We start from the raw sequence: 13,216 nt of genomic DNA on the forward strand, positions 1-13,216 counted from the left end.
AATAAGTATTTTCACATGTCTTTGATCTCTCAAATCATGCAAGCATACTATACTTAGTTTTCTATTTTTAGCATATTTGCTTTCACATGCATGTAACCATACTATACTTAGCTTTCTATTTTTAACATATTTGTTTTCACATGCATGTAACCATACTATACTTAGCTTTCTATTTTTAGCACATTTGTTGTCACATGCATGCAACCATACTATACTTAGTTTTTTATTTTTAGCTTATTTGTTTTCACATGCATGTATACGTTTAGTTACAACATGCTTTCCTCTCAATTAATCTGTTTCTTTCTAAATAACTATTGCAATTAAATTCCATTCAAGAGACTGTTGTAATTGGTAAGGAAGCAGCTAAATTGATCCTGGAGCTGCAATAGTGGCACTAGGGTGGGTTCTCTGGTTTGGTGCCTGTCTGGTATTGGTCGCTGGTTGGGGACTCTGGTCTTGGTTTCTGGTTTTTTTATAGTTTAGACTGTTTGTGGTTCCAAGTCCCTATAAAACCTGGGTTAGTTTGTTTTTGGACTTTTCTAGTGGTTTCAGGTCCCTGTAAAACCTGATTTTGATATCGTTCTTCAGTTTGTTGCAGGTTTTTCCTCGTTGGGCTGTCTTGCTTTATCTTTCTATTTTTTGTTAAAGGGTTTCGGGGTCCCTTCAAAACTTTCTTTTACCGTAATCTAAAACTATCGCAATTAAATTATTTTAGATGTAAGAAGAATATTCATCTATATTTAGAAAATTCATAATAATAACATAGTTCTAATGACAAATTTAAAGTTAAAACCCTAACTATTCAATTTATTATTTTCTTCCAATTTTTAATAATCAAATTTTTGTTATATTAAAAAGGGGGTTTATAAGAATACAGTCACAATAATTTTCTACTATTTTTCTATAATTTTTTTCATTCCAATTTTTTTGATTAATAAGTTTTTTTTTTTCAAAATTTATAATATAATTCTTTATTCAACAATCAATACAGTAAATTAATAAGCAAAATGCAAACACCCAAGAAGACATGAAGTAAACATATCTTTCAATAAAAATCTACAATGAGTTTTCAAACCCTAGCTCAAAACCACAACTAAAATCTAAGACAATCTATGAATGCATGCAAATTCAAACCCTCTGAAACTTTCAACAATTCTTTTGATTCAATTCTAAATTTTTGCTCCCAAGATCTCAAAACCACTACTAAAATATAAGACAATCTGTGAATGCATGCAAATCTCAAACCCTTCGGAACTCTCAACAATTCTTTTGATCCAATTCTGAATTTTCCTCCCCAAAACTTGTGTAATTGCAAAATGAGCTTTAGATCTCTGATAAAGAGTTCTCCCCTAAATTGGGGCTCTGATTGTGCAATCACGAGGAGGAACTCACTGATCAATTATTGTTTATTACTTTATTACCTTTTACCTTTTCATGCACAACTCTTTTAGATATTTAATCACAAAATATCTTAATTTAAATAATTAGCTTTCTCTCTTTAATTAATTTTTGAAGTGTTTTTAATAATATATTTATTAATTTAAATAATAACATTATTTAGAGTTTATTATTAAAATAAAACTCCTAAATAATTATCATTAAATTAAATAAATATAACTACGCCACAATTAGAACTATTACTTTATCTTTAGATTTCATTCTTTTATATTTTATTTTTCTCCAGCTTATTAATTAATACAAGCACTAATTAAAGCATAGTTTATTAAATTAATACTAGTAATCAAAGCTCATTGCTTAAATGCAACTCTAATTTAATTTTTATTAAATAAATAATTTTAATAAAGCAATATTAAATCTATAATATTTTAATATTTTATTTACCTCTTTGTCCAACTTCTCAAATTAAACTTTTAAATTAAATCTTTTAAGTTGAAGTAAATATTTAATTAATTAATAATTAATTAAATATCATCATATTCTAAATTCTCTTTAACCAATTTTCGAAATTTAGACTTCTAAAATTAAAGCATATATTTAATTAGTTTTTTAATCAATTAAATATTCTCATACTTAATATTTTCTTTTTAATCAAATAATATTTAATTATATGATTAATCCAAATATTATAATTAAATCATTTACCAAATAAATCACATAGCGAAATCTACATAAAAGCAACATTACCAAAACAAGGCAAAACTCAAAATCAAGAAACATAGACAAAAATAGACTCATGGGTTTTTAAATGGTGAAAAATTAGTTACGAGTCTTCCTTGCAAAACAAGTATTTAGGATATGGTTGGGATAGACTTGAACATTATCTCACCATTCTTACTATTGAGTTCTTGTGATATAGCACACTCATCCTAGCAATTTAGGGAAGTCGTTGCATGATACTTATATTTTACATAAAAGACAAGCATGTACATGTATATAAATATATCTAAACTAAACAAGCAATGGCAGGGAGTGATACATCGTGTAGATCCTGACTAGCAGGTGACTATGACTCCCTCCCTTAATCACATCAAACACAACAAACAAAAAGATAAAATAGACACATGCACCATACACATGCAAGTATGGGGTAAGTATCATAATAATTATAAGTCAAACGTCAAATGCTCAAATAAAATAATGCATCATTACAAATATAAAGTAATCATCATCAAAGCATCATCTAACATTGCTATGAAATAAATCACATTTATTAACTACGAACCATTAAACTATCATTAATGCACCAATAACCATAATCATTAAACAACACATGAAATAGAGTCAACTAAGTAACCATCGTTGATATATCTCTAGTACAAGTTATGATATAATATCCATGAAACTAACACATCCATGAAATAGGCATTTAAAAGAGTTTGGTAAATATAATGGAAAAATAAACTATGGGTGGACATTTCAAGATGTAACAAGGTCACTTCTCAAATAAATTTGGGTGTCTCATGTAGGAGCATCCTAGGTGTAAGGGTAATCTTGCATTACCCAAAAATATTTCTATTCCCAATTTTCAAATTTTTGTGTTTTCAATGAGAGCTATTCCTATACAGAGTTAGTATTTGTGAGAGCTTGCTACTTTCAGTATGTTTTATTATGTGCTTAGATCATTCTAATCTTGTATATGGAGGTTCATCTTTGACATATCAACCTACTGCATGAGTTTCATTGTCATATCATACATATTAGTGCAGATTTTTGGTATGAATTTTGGCTATCCAAACTTTAGGTCCAGTGATGAAGGCTTAAATGGCTTTGAAATGAGGTGACAACTAAACTAATAAACACTTATGTGATTGGCCATTGTATATTTCTAGCCAAGGATTCTAGAATGAGGTTATAATAGCCCATTGGGTCAATGATTTGCTAATAATGGTCTCCAAAAGTGGACGCATCCAAAAATGTAATTTTTAAAATGTCTTTAGTCAATCCTATATAATAAAGTGTAATGAAGTGATATAATATGAGGTTTTTTAGCATCAAGGGTTAGGGCTCAGTGTATAGAACCTTCTTGGGTGGTTAAAAGTGCATATAGAAGGAAGGACCATAGGTTGTCTAGGGCAGTTTTGGGTGATAGTCATAGCTTTTTCTTGCATATTATTGTAAGGAAGGCACCCATGTGGATTTGCATATTTTAATTTTATAATTTCACATTTGTGGTGATAATAAGAAGTCCATATTTTATTCCCTCAATTTGTGTTGTTTCTCTATTTTAGTTGTATGTTGAGGTATTAAGGGGAGCACCCTTCACAAATTCTTCTACTACTAACTTGTCTTTAAATCTTGTCTTGCCTCCTTCCTCCTCTATCATCCTATAAACCCATTTATTCTATAAAACTCTTTTACATGCAAGTAACTTATATAATTCCCAAGTCTGATTTTTTAGCAAGGAGTCCATTTTTTTTGTCATTGTAGACTTTCATTGAATCTTTGTATCTACTTGCATAGCTAATTCATCTTATCTTTCTATTTCACTAGCATATGTTAGTAAAATAGATTAGAAAGAGGGAGAGAATTTTTCAGGTGGTCTACTTATCCTTGTTGACCATCCAAGATTTACTTGAGTTGATGGTATTCTTGTTACTATTGTTGTGGAGCATAACGAGTCGCTAAAGCATAATTGTTCGGAGTATCATCCAACACTACATAATCTTTTTCTTTTTTCCATGTTATCATAGATTTTTGTAAAAGACTTTCTGATTGGATATGACATCCCTATTTCTTATACTTTTATGATTTTCAAAATCTCAAATTCTATATCCAAATTTATTAATTCCATATCTAAACAATATACATCTATTTGACTTAGATTCTATCGTGGTCTTATTTTTGGAATCTACATGTAAAAAAGATTCACAAATAAAGATTCTAAGAAAAATTAACTCATGTTCTTTATTTTCCATGCTTCCTTTGGAATACCACAATCCAAAGGAGAAAATGGACCTCTATTAATTAAATAAACAATAGTGTTTATAGCCTCTTTCTACATGTTTAAGAGAATCCTAAAATACAACCACATACTCCTTATATGCTCTTTTATTGTCCTATTCAAGTGTACAACCACTTCATTTTCTTATGGAATCCTTGGAACAATTTTCTTCCTTAGAATACCAGTATTTTAACAATAATATTTAAAATATTTTTTGTAATACTCACCACCATTATTGGTTCTGGAGAACTTTATTCTTTTACTTAGTCTTATTCGAAACCAAGCTTTCCTATTATTTAAGTGTTCCAAATACATCATATTTCTAACTAAGAAAATAAATCCATACTTTTCATGTTTCATCATCAATGAATGTAACATTATACAAAGATCCACCAAGGGAAGATACCTGAGGTGGTCCCCATACACCTGTATGAACAAGATCTAATTTCTCATTTTTTTTTTCCTCCCCACCCTTCAGAAAAATCTTTTTCTCTTTCAATAGAAATGACTTTCCTTAAATGAAGTAATTTCATACCTTTTTCACTCATGTGCCCAAGTCTATTGTGCCATACTGTTATTTCAAAATCTATAGAACAACTATTTGATGTTCTTCCTACTCAACTACAACAACAATTCCTCAAAATTGATTTTTCTCTAAAAAAATTAAAGTAGAAGGAACACTATGACCTGTGCAAAGATATAAGGTTCCTACTTTCACACATTTTTCTATTAATAAGGATCCTTTTGAGACTTTCCAATTTTTTCATTAATAATAATTACAAAACCTTCATCACCAAGTTTTCCTACTGTGATTAAATTCTTACTCAATCTTGGAATACGTCTTACCTCTTATAGTAGCCAATGATTAGCATTCTGCAAATTAATCTTAATTCTCCCCTTTCTAATAACCTGACAAGGTTGATAATCTCCCAAATAGACTAGAGAAAAATCCCCTTGGACATAATTCATAAAAATAACTTCTTTAAGGTGTAGCCCTTCATTATTCTTTCAAGACCAAAAAATATTTCTTCAAATGAACGAGTTTCCCATAGTACCTGCAATCTCTTGGTCCTCTAGATTAAGATCTATTTCCCTTTGATTTTTCTATTGGTTTCTAATAATTTCTAAAATTATTTCCTCTCTATTTATGCTTGTACTTTTGTAGTCAAAACACTGCCTATTGTAGATCCACCTTAGCTTTTTCTACAAATTTCCTCATCAGAATAACACCAACAACATCATAATTTTTTGGGTTATTTGAACTAGAAAAAAATTTTACTAAGTCATTACCAAGTCATTACAAATTTCAGGTAAAGAACATAGAATTGAAAGAGCCCTAATTTCTTCATCAAAACTAATATTTATAGAAGATCATTGATTGATAACTAACTCATTTAATTAATAAAAAAAACCCACTTTCTATTGATTTATGGTGTAAATTAGATATTAAGAGGGGGGCAAGAGGAGGCTAAATCAAAATCTACAAAAAGTTATACTTTTCACATATTCATCTATATCTATTAATAAATTGTGCATGCAAAACTACAAATGTAAACTTGTTGTAACATGTAAATCAGTTCAATCACATACATGAAAGTAATAACACATAAGATAATAGTTTTTACCACAAAACCTCCAAGGTGAAGGTAAAACAAGGGTGGGGATGACACCCACAAATCTTCACTACTACAGTAATAAAAATAACCAAGTAAGGTTATAATGTTTGACCATAAAATATGATATACTCTATGAGGAGTCTTTCCTGTTAAAGACTTAATAAACTATTAGGTCTCACATTGATAAAAGATTTGACACTTACAACTAAGTAAGGAATATGTTAGGATATTTACAATGATCTATTAAGACCACTTTGTTAAGAAATTTACCCTGATTCCAGTCTATTAAAATTGTTTCAGTACCTAACTCTCGGCTTGCTCTACACATTGATTTCAAGTCTCCTCCTTACTAACTAATCCTCTCTTCTTATTTGATAACACTTGTCTTTCCCTTTCACATTCACTTCTTATGTTCTCTTTGATATGATAAAAGAACCTTTGAATAACTTATAATCTTCTAAATCCTTCATTCACACCTATAATCTTCTCTTCTCTTCTCTTATCCTCTCACTGCGATCTAGGTTAAGATCATCACTATTTAAATATTTTCATAGAGTATACTAGATCCTTCTATTTTTTTCCTCTTCATCCTGATTGTTGAACGTACACATAGGGATATGTGATCCACATCATGTAAATATTCTGTAACATCCTAATGAGGGCACAACCCAAGACAAAATGAACACAACAAGAAAAGGAGAATGTTATTATCAAATATGATATGTTATTACATTTAGTTCAGCAAAAATGTACTCCACTACATGCCCTATAGTCTTACTATTCTATAAGATTATGGAGAAAAACCCTTCTCACAATACCTTCTCCCAAACTCCACCAAAAATTGCCTTGACAATACAAGAAATGACCTTAAGTAACCCAAATTAGGTTTAGGGTTAGGAATAAATTTTAGAATATTCTATTTGGAATCCACTATCAAAGTAGAAGATTCTAGAAGACACATCAAAATTTGGTGAAAAATTAGAAGAATCCAGAAATGCTAGTCCAACTTCTAGGAGGCATAACTTTTGATCCAGGACTCTGATTGATAGATCGTTTATATTTTCAGAATGATATCCAAGTAGAACTCTATATCCTTATGGACCATATTTTCTCATCCCCAATTTTTTGGGCCCATATAATGTTGTTTAATGCCTCAAATCCATCTTTGAAGCATTCTTAGGGTGTCTCCAAGCAACTTAAAACTACAATAACTTTCAAATCATAAAGCCTTTTGACCTAAATTTTTTTTGGAATACCTTAAATTACAAGTACAATTAGTCCTCCAACTTACACTCTCTAACTCATCATAATTATGGCTTAATTTTAAAAAAACCTATTTTCTATATTGGCACATATCCCAAGGTGCTCAAAAACACCAACCTAAAAAATTAATAGTGGAACTATGAGAGTTGGAATCTCTATTTGGCCCAAATGGGTGTCCAAAAATACAAAAACATTAAATAGAAACCAACACTAAGAACATTTTTGGGTGGTACAAGATTGCCCTTACACCACTAGATGTTCCTGTACCAGACACCTAGGGTAAATTAAAAAGTGACCCTATCATTTTATAGCTAGTAGAGGAAAATCCAAATAGGCAACCTCCATCATGGATATCCAAGTCGAATCTTCTAGGGAATAAATCTATTTCATGATTGATTTTCCTTACTAGGGCCAACCCTTCTAGGACATTATCATATATGGCATCTCCATACTCACTTAATAGACCTGAAATCTCAACTGGAACTTCACTACTAACTTACTTATTCATTCTAGGAATTAAAGCATACCACATATGCTGATGTTTCATGCTATACAAAAAATGTCTTCCATCAACAAGACATACCCTAGCACTAATGCATACCTTTTCACCCACCTTTATCAAGGGCTTCAACTTGTGATGAACTCCATCCTTTATCAGAGAATATATATTTGTATGACCATCATGCACACACCTATCAAACTACCTTGGGCTTCCCAAAAACTAATGGCATACATCCATCAAGATGATGTTATAAAGGACCTCATCATTGTGACTCCCAATATTGAACTTTACCAAACATTGTTCTCAAACCAAGACCTTATGATCATCTTGCACCTAGACAATTAATTATGGATGGGGGTGTTTCTCCCTCTTCATCTTTAGCTTTGAGACCATTTCCTCTAACACCAAGTTGTTAGTGCTCCTGCCATCAACAAACAAATCACAAAATTTACCCTCACAATTGTACCTAGTATGAAATAGACTCTTCCTTTGTCCAAGTTCAGTCTCATTGCTCAACAAGACCCTTTCATTAATCAAAACTTCTCCTCTTTCTACATCCTTTGAATGTGATGACTTAGCATCATCATCCACATGAGTAACCATCACTTGACCATCAACTCCCATGTCTATCCTTCCTTGGTGTTGAGGGAACTTATAGGTGCAATGGTCTTCTTTGTTGAAGTGAAATCATGTACCATAGAAGCCTCCTCTTCTTGAACCTTTTCCACATCCTCTACCTCTTCCTTGTTGGTCTCCAAATTTTTTATCATGAGAGTGATTGAAACCCTCATTCCTCTAGTTTCAACTAGTACCCACATCTTCATTTTTATTTTGGTCCTCATTTTGGCCTCAAATGACCTATTACCGCCCTGTCCTCCTTGACTATGCCCTCTTTTCCTTCCATCAAAATTTGTGTTTAGCTTCTCCTCAACTTACAAGGAAAAATAGTATGCCTCTTCAATTCTAGTCACTCTAACTAGAGTTATCTCCTCTTGAATGCTGGGTCTTTACCCATTAAGGTAATGTGGTACTTTCTCCTTATTTTCTTTTGCATACCCCATCCTAATAAGGACTCAATAAAACTCATTTGTATATTCTTGGATAGATTTTCCTGCTTGATTTTAACCCTTGCATCTTCTTGAACAAAACAAGCTTGTAGTCAACAAGAATGAACTCATTTATTTTTTTCTACCATGCATGGCCTTTTAGTCTGGCCTTCATAAACTTAACCCTATCAGGGTCCTCTATATCCTCATACTCAAAATATTCTTCTAGGTCATTAATCCAATCGATTAACTCATCCAAGTTTAGATTTCTTGAAGACATTCTAACTTCAAGTTTAGGTCTTTTTCCTAGCTTGGAAATAGCCCTAATCTTCTCCATGTGGTTCAAGACTTATCCTTCTTCTTCCCCTTCTTGCACAACATTTCCTTCTTCATTTCCCCCTCACTTTCATCCCTTACATCAAGATTCATCCCTCTATAGATCTCCTCTTGCAATCCCTGAACTTGTCTTTTGAGGGATCTAGCCTCAAGGGGAACACCTCTAGTCATTCCACCACACTCTCATTATTAAGGCGTCTTATCACTATCTCAAAACCCATAACCACATAGTCCTAGTGTAAACTACCTCAAAGTTGATGCTCTGTCTACACACTAAGGAACTCCTACTCTAATACCACTTAATGAGGGCACAACCCAAGACAAATTGAATACAATGGAAAAAGGAGAATTTTTTATAAAATATGATATATTACTACATTCAATTTAGAAAAAATAGACTCAACTACATGCCCTATAGGTTTACAATGTTATCAAATTCTTGAGAAAACCCTTCTCAAAATGCCTTCTCCCAAACTCCATCAAAATTTTCCTTTACTTTGCAAGAAATGACCTTAAGTAATCCAAATTAGGTTTAGGGTTAGGAATATATTTTATAATATTCCATGTGGCATCCACCACCATAGTAGAAAGTTCTAGAAGACATATCAGAAGTTCGTGCAAAATTAGAAAAATCTAGAAATGGTAGTTCAACTTCCGAGAGGCATAACTTTTTATCCAGGACTCCAATTGATGAACCTTTTGTATTTTTGGAAATCTCTCCAAGTTCTCTATAGCCCTATGGACCAAAGTAGTTTTTCCCCCATTTTTCAAGGCCTATCTAGGGCTATTTAGTGCCACAAATGTGACTTCAAAACATTCTTAGGGAATTCCAAGCAACTTAAAATTGTAATAACTTTCAAATCATAAGGTCTTTTGACCTTATTTTTTTTGAATTATTTGAATTACAATTAAAATTATTCCTCAAACTTAAACCCTCTAACTCATCAAAATTATGGCTCAATTAAAAAATAACCTATTTTCTACACTAGCACATATCACGAGGTGCTCAAAAACATTAACCTAGAAAACCAATAGTGGAACTATGAGAGTTGGAATCTCTATTTGGCCCAAATGAGTATCCATAACTACAAACACTTTAGACAAAAACTAATACTAAGCATATTTTTGGGTGATACAAGATTGCACGTACACCTCTAGATAATCTTGCATCAAACACCTAGGGTAAATCAAAAAGTGACCCTGTCACTTTATAGTTGGTAGAGGAAAACACAAATAGGAAACCTTTGTAACCTATATCCTAGTCAAATATTCCATTGGTTATCCCTTCCACTTCACCAAGTATTATTCATATTGCATGTTTCTAGTACTCTAGCCCACACTATTAACCAATATTTCTTCAATCTCTTCCTTCTCAGAAGTAATGGGACATGGCTCCAGCATTATATCCTCCATTATGCCATCATCTTTATATTTTGTTAAGTTTGAAATATTGAAAACAAGAGAAATATGGATCCCATTTGACAACTCCACTTTGTATGGATTTCCTAAATCATGTTTCTTTAAAATCTTGTAGGGAACAAATTCTTTTATCTTCAGCTTGTTATAGATTCTTATTGGAAATCATTCCTTTCTCAAATACACCATAACCAAATCCCCAATTTGGAATTCCTTATGTCTCTTCTTTTGATCTTCTTGAGCCTTGTACTGCAAGTTCATCTTGTTAATATGTGCACATACCTCCTCATGTAGGTTCTTGACACATTCAACAAATTCTTCTTCCTCGACACTAGTTCTCTCTCCTTGCTCCATCTTCTTTAACTCTGGTGCAGTCCTTGGACTACTCCCATACACAACTTGGAATAATGATTTACCAGTACTCCTATTTATATAATTATTGTAAGTGAATTCAGCTTGTGGTAAAATCAAATCTCATCCATTAGACTTATCTCCCACTAAATACCTTAGAAAATTACCTGGACTTCTATTCACCACTTATGTTTGTCCATTAGACTATAGATGATGTGCATAACTTAACTTCAATTATGTCTTCAACTTCTTCTACAAAGTCCTCCAAAAATACCCAACAAATTTAGTATCTCTATCATAAAAAATACTTTTTGGGAGACCATGTAGCCTCACCACCTCTCTGAAAAACAAATCTGCAATATGCACTAGATCATGAGTCTTGTAGCATGGAATGAAATGCACGATCTTGGACAACCTATCAACCACCACAAATACTAAGTCATTAAACCTTTGTGTCCTTAGCAATCCAAGAAAAAAATCCATATTATGTCCTCCCAAGGCTTTTATGGAATGGACAATGGCTGATAGAGTCTGATATTTTGACTAACTCCTTTCATTGTCTAACATACTCGAAAACTCTACACAAAATTTGTCACATCTTGTGACAATTGAGGCCAAAAATAATGTTCATTGACAATAGAAATGGTCTTATCATGACCAAAGTGTCCTACCATCCCTCCACCATGTTTCTCTTTGGTTCTCCCTCACGGAACTCCTTGGAATATACAATTGGCTTCCTTTGAACAATATAGTATCTTGGATCATGTAATCTAGCCACTGAGTCCTGTCTAGAGTAACTGGTTCTTTACAATCCTTCCAAGCCTCTACAAAGTCAAGATCATCAAGGTACAAAATCTTGAGTTCATCCAACCCAACCACTTCAACCTACATTACTATCACCAACAACTATCTCCTACCTAATGCATTTGTTACCCTATTAGATCTTCCACTTTTATGTTTCAATACAAATGTATAGCTTTGTATGAACTCTACCCATTTCAAATGTCTCTTATTCAATTTACCTTGGCTATTTAGGTACTACAATGCTTGATGATTAGTATACAAGAAAATTTCTTTGGGTAACAAATAGTGCCTCCATTTATTTAAGGCCTAAACTATTGCATGAAACTCTTGATCATAAATATAATACTTCTTTTTTGCATCATTCACTTTTTCACTAAAATAAGCAATGGGCTTACCTTCTTGGCTTAACACAACCTTAGTAGCATTTCCACTAGTATCATAGTCCACCTAGAACACTTTGTTAAAATCAAAAAGTGTGTCAATGGGCCATTGGTTTGCTAGTGAAGTTGAATGGCTCAAAAAGAGCCCACCAAGGATTAAGTCTTGCTAAGTGAAAGGCTCAAGCACATTATAAGGGATGAGGTTAGGATCATACCCTAGGAAAATTTGGCAGTGTGGATATGCTCCTTAGTCCTTAGCTCTTAGTCAAAGAGGTTTTAGGCATGAGTGGGACCATATTGGGTTCCTAAAACTTGTTTGTGGATAACCTCCATAAAAAAAAAAAATCAAGAAGTGCCAACATAGGTTGCTTTGTCACCTTCTTCTTCAACAACTCAAAACTCTTTGTAGCTCATGTAGTCTACTTGAACCTTCTTCTTCAACAACTCAAAACTCTTTGCAGTTCATGTAGTCTATTTGAACTCTTTTCTATCCCCTCTCATTGTTTCGGTTAGGGGTGCACATTTACTACCAAAATTCCTAATGAACTTCTTGTAAAAATTAGCCAAATCATGGAATGACCTCACCTCAATGACATACCTTGGGGTAAGCCATTCCAAGGTGACCGTCACCTTCACTGGGTCCATTTTGAGACCTTCAACTGATACAACAAACCCACAATAGACTAACCTTTTTTTGACAAAGCTACACTTCTACAAATTAATCACCAATTTCTCTTCCCTCAATATTTCAAGGACACTAGGAATGTGCAACAAATTTTCATATAGGGACTTATTGAAAATCAAAATATCATCCAAATAGACGATGAAAAGATTTCCCAAAAATTTCTTTAGCACCTCATTCATAAGTCGCATGAAGGTGCTCAATGCATTGGTTAGTCCAAAGGGCATGATTAAACCACTCATATAGACCCTCCTTGGTCTTGAATGTAGTCTTCCACTCATCTCCCTCTCTTATTTTTATCTAGTGATAACCACTCTTGAGATCTATCTTTGTGAAATACTAAGCTCCAGTCAAGTAGTCCATAAGATCATCCATGCTTGGCAAAGGAAATTGGTACTTGATGGTTATCTTGTTTATA

The sequence above is a fragment of the Cupressus sempervirens genome, chromosome 8, assembly GCF_028749045.1.
Source record: "Cupressus sempervirens isolate cs-2001-9-10 chromosome 8, ASM2874904v1, whole genome shotgun sequence".
Lineage (NCBI taxonomy): Eukaryota > Viridiplantae > Streptophyta > Pinopsida > Cupressales > Cupressaceae > Cupressus > Cupressus sempervirens.